The following is a 5,692-nucleotide window of genomic DNA, read 5'->3' as shown; positions in this document are numbered from 1 at the left end:
CCAAAGGTGTATGGAATACACACAATAGATGAGTATATATAGAGGAGATCCTAGGGCTATATATATAGAGACATTCTATATATAGCCAACACCCCCTCTCAAAGAAGGGTCTCTAACTGTGGATGAAAAAACCCTTGGGGGCTCAAGGGAAAAACCCACAGCTCTATATACACCTACCGCTATATTAAATTATTTTATAGTTACAAAGTATTCTTCAAAGGAGCTACATCACTCCCATATATACAATAGCCATGAAGGCTGCGAAGGAGCTACATCACTCCCATATATACAATATCTATGAAGGAGCTACATCACTCCCATATATACAATAGCCATGAAGGAGCTACATCACTCCCATATATACTTCATCACTCTTATGTGTACAATAGCCAAACGAAGGCTTTGAAGGTCATCCATTTTCATGTTGTCTTGATCCATTCATGTAGGTTGGGTGCGAGTCTATCTTCGTGGGGTGACGATGCCAAATAATATTTTTGTAGTCTCTTCTCTATATTGAAGCTCAGCAATATCCAAATATAATCCTGATCCATAAACCCTGTAATATGGAAGAAGTCTCCATAACAAATGGAAAACCATAATTTTGTTATAGAAATATGAGATGTACACGAAAAGATGTACATAAAGAAATAGACATGAAGGTATCTATTATATGGTTGCTTAGGAATGTAGTCCATCCGCAAGGATATGCATGGCAATGTCAACTTGTGGAAGATCATCCAATCAATGGCAAATGAACTAGATTTGGTAAGGGAATCTGGTTACTTGGAGAAGTTGACTTGGAAGATTGACCTGTCACTAAAATAGAAAATGACACTCATTCTAGTTAGTAAGGATATCATGGAAAGCTAGAATCATATCTTTGCCATGGGAAAAATCTATGACATAAGATCAAACCTCCAATATTATGAGTCAAGATAATGAGACAACTATAACTTGGATCAAACCTCCAAGATGACATGATATGAAAGTAAACCTCATAAGATGACAAGACGAGAAATCAAACCTCTTACGTCCATAGGTAGGATAACCAGACATGATGAAAAAGCAAACCTCTGACATGACGTACTTGAAAGTAAACCTCATAAGATGATAGGCCGAGAAATCAAACGTGTGACATTCACAATCAGGATAGTAAACCTCATAAGATGACGGAACAAGAAATCAAACCTTTGACATCCACAAGCAGCATGTAGCCAGGATGACATGATGTGAACATAAAGCTCATAAGCTGATAGGACGAGAAATCAAACCTCTGACAGGAAGAGAAATCAAACCTCTGACATGTAGTCAGGGGATGACATGACGTGAACGTAAACAAATCTCGTAAGATGACGGGACAAGAAATCAAACCTCTATCATGTAGTCAAGATGACATGACGTGAATATAAACCTCAGAAGCTGACGGAACGAGAAATCAAACCTCTCGGAAAATATGCTCGACGAAATTTCTTGTTAGTTGCCATAGATTGAATTCCAAGACGACCACCATTATAGCCATTTAGACCTGCATGGTTGCATTGTCGACCACAAAAGACATTGATAGATTTAAATAAACCTAGTCAATCTGATGAGCCAAAGCCAAGGCACGGTGCATCCAAACACCATGGCGTCATGGATACAATCCATGGAAACGTAGTCAACCATCATTGACGAAACATGTAACCATCATCATGGAACAACACCATGGCATCATGGATACAATCCATGGAAACGTAGTCAACCATCATTGACGAAACATGTAACCATCATCATTGGAAACGTAGTCAATCATCATTGACGAAACATGTAACCATCATCATGGAACAACACCATGGCATCATGGATACAATCCATGGAAACGTAGTCAACCATCATTGACGAAACATGTAACCATCATCATGGAACAACACCATGGCATCATGGATTGTAGTGAGTGAATTACATCAATGCAATGAACACATATACATATATCAATAAAATGTGTAACCATCACCACCATGGCATCATACCAAGGCACCAAAATTACAAACTCACCAAACCTGTCAGAATCACCGAGGCTTGCATGCTTAAAATAATAATTGTCAAGTCCGTGAGGCTGGTTGTAATGTAACAAGCAAAGGTAGAACACATGGCACCTTTAACTATTTCTTGCAAAGGCTCTCGAGAAATAGTTGCATGCTTACAAAGCCTCTCGAGTAGTAACAGCATGCTAAGCATCAATAAAGTCCTCTTTACACACAAGAAAAACTTCCTTGAAGCCATAGAAAGAACAAATACACAACTTCCTTGTGAGAACAATCAAACGAGAGATCAACATCACCGCCGAGATAAAAGGATAATGAGATCATCACCAAGATGACCATGACCAAGTAACTGTAACGATTCTGAAGTCATGAGATAAAACAATCAGATCATCACCGAGATGACCACGAGCAAGTAACTATAACGATTCCTAAATCATGAGTTAAAACTATCAGATCATCACCGAGATGACCATGAGCAAGTAACTATAACGATTCTAAAGTCAGGATCATTGAATTTACCACAAGCATTTCATGGGCACAAATTAGAACCAATCTATTTCAAACAAACTAATGCACACCTTTGGTTTGGTATGCGGGATTTTTGCTCACACGCACAGGGCTACGAATTGATATTTAGAGAAGGAGTAACCATTCAAAAAGTAAGATCCAACATCAGATATGTAAGTAATATCAAGCAGACGTACACCAAAAGGATAGCAAGCCAAAACCATGACATCATGGATAAAGTCCATGGAAACGTCATCAACGAATATAAAGAAATCATCATAATGAGCATCACAAAATAAAACCATGGCAGGATGAACAAAATACATAACATCAGTCGATCGAAAAGAAAGGCATAATTACCATCATGTGATAATACCTTGGATTGTCAATAAATACATTATGAACGTCCAAGCTTAATCATGTGATTCCTGTAGCTAGCACTAAAACAAGATCACAACATATTAGCTCATGATGCAATCAAAAAGATCAAGATTATTGTAGAAGTACATCATGGTAGCATAAGAGTTATACCAGACCATGGCATAAGTCATGATCAATGTGAGTTGCATAAGATACGAAAGATCTTCTTCTACTTAGTAACTTACATCATGAAAGTAAGAATCAAATATGTTGATTATCATGGACAAACAATTCTAACAAATATACATCTCCAATAATGGACAGCCTTTCGGTTATACTAAGTTTGGCACATATTATCAAAGATAAATAGAAATTATGAATCCAAAAATGATAGATTTGACTTCTAATGGATGCCATGAAGCAGGTTGGCCTTCTTGCTTTGCAATATACAGAACGTGTGTAGCGCTTCAGGTTGTGTGCCAACTGGCAACACTACATGTGTTGAGCTTACAAACCCTTGCCAAGAAAACGCAAAAATCGGCCATAGTGGAAAGCATCAACCGGTAGTTAGATCTTGTTGCTTCAATCGAAAACAACCATGGGCAAAGTAGTTAAAAATTAAACTCCATAATTGAAAAGAAAATATTGGCAAAGAAGTCTAAACTCGATTGCCTTATTCCCCCACGTGAATTGGACCCCAAACAAAAAATAGATGCTATTTTTGGGTAGGGTCAATGCAAAAATAGCGTGATAAAAACTGTATGTGCTAAATGGCTGCCATCAACCAAAGCGCCGCTTTTATAAAAAGCGACAAAATAAGAGCGTCAACAGCTTTTTCACTTGCTAAAATAGCACTATTAGAAGCATAACTATAGCTGACCAAGGGCATAAGCGAATAAAGACAGCCATGGCCGCCCTGCGTTACCTTGACTAGCAAGCCAACTTTACTATAAATAAACGTAGCTATAATTAGTTCCATGCATGCAGGGAGGGTAAGAAAGCGGAATTATGACGACAAAAATAGGGCACTGAGACATAAACCTATGGATGTCTGAGGTCTCCCAATCTGCAAGTATACAGCTTCTCTAGATTCTCTTCACGCATATTGTGTCTGATACAACACTGCTCAGTCTCATATAAACCTCGGTTCTCTTCACGCGTACTGTGTCTCTCATACACTGCTCAGCCTCAAAGAAACCAGAGAATATACAATATGCATGAGTGCCAATGTTACTCCTCACGCTTCTGCTGGAACCGGGCAACCAAAACGCAGGCAATTAGCCGCCTAAAGCCAGCTGATTACGAGCTCCTTATGCAGCTTTTCTAAAAATAGAGAACGGCGCTTTCTAGCTACAAAGCTCAAACTTTAATATGAAAAGCAAAAACCACAGCAATACAATTACGATGTGGAAAATTCCTTCTTTTAGCGAAATCTGTTCTGGCAAAGCCTAGCACCACATAGACGAACAATAGTAGTATTGTACATGATATTGAAAATAGTTCATGGAATTGTGCGTTGGCAAGAAGCCATCAGGCGCAAGCCCTTTTATATAACAATATATTCAAGCACCAAGAATTCGGACAATTGGTTAACAGAAATTTTGAACAAAGTGTATGCATAAGCTTGATAACAATAAACACGAGATAGCAAGCGAAGTATCACGCACACAGAAACATATGCAAGACACATCTCTTGAATCAAGAAGACAAAGAAGAAAAGATAAAAGATTCAAATAACACTTAGCTCTCTTTGTAGACAAGGAAGAAGATGATGCTCCGTGCTTTGTCGGTCTTCGCTCTGATACCATGTTGAACCAACGTGAGAGAGAGAGAGAGACACGTCATATGCATCCCCAAAGGTGTATGGAATACACACAATAGATGAGTATATATAGAGGAGATCCTAGGGCTATATATATAGAGACATTCTATATATAGCCAACACGCACAAATGCGAGTGGAAGGAGGCAAAGAAACGAGCAGAGGGTGGCGTGAAGAGCAGGCAGCATGTGGAGGCACGACGGATCCAGATAGAGACCATTGGATCTTCGCATTTCGGATCTGGCGGCGTCGAGTCATGGGAGGCAGAGTTCGTAAGTATCTTGCCACTTTATTTGATTGTTTACTTAATTAATTGATTCTATGATTGTTTTAATCTTACAAATTGTGTTGATTATGATACAGCGACGGGTTACGGGGAGGAAGCCCACAACCCACGATACTGCGCATGCTCGCTGGCATAGCAGACGTGACACGTAGGCGATCTTCAGAGCCGAGGGACGTATTACGGACGCGCAGTTTGAGATGGCCATGAGACCATATGGTCGACAGGTACTTGAAAACTCTAAACGAATGATTTTGGTTTATTGAATTACATATATATATACTTATATACTATATATTACTTGAACAGGCACAAGCTGGTGATGATCCACCTACCACCACTGCAGAGGGTGGACGTGAGCACTACTCATCAGACATTCCGACCGATGTAAGCTCATCTGAGCATGGAGGGAGCACTAAGTCATCATTTGGGTCTGAGTAGTACTCAGACTTATAGTATCACATTCCATATTGAGGATGTGGTTGTATATATTTTTTTGTAAACTGAAGCCATGGGCTACTTCGAGATATGGACTCCCTTGTATATATGTGTGAAATTTTGATAGTAATATTGAATCGTGAATCGATAGTATTACATTCATGTCTGTCTTGAATCATGTATTGACAATGTATGCATTCATGTCGTTCTTGTCTTAATCTTTCTCGTGGATATGTTGTTCGTGGATGGTCTAATGCAC

This window comes from Cibotium barometz, chromosome 26, assembly GCF_041138505.1.
Source record: "Cibotium barometz isolate CiBa-2024 chromosome 26, ASM4113850v1, whole genome shotgun sequence".
NCBI lineage: Eukaryota > Viridiplantae > Streptophyta > Polypodiopsida > Cyatheales > Cibotiaceae > Cibotium > Cibotium barometz.
The sequence above is the reverse complement of the archived record's forward strand: the minus strand, read 5'-3'. Positions refer to the sequence as shown.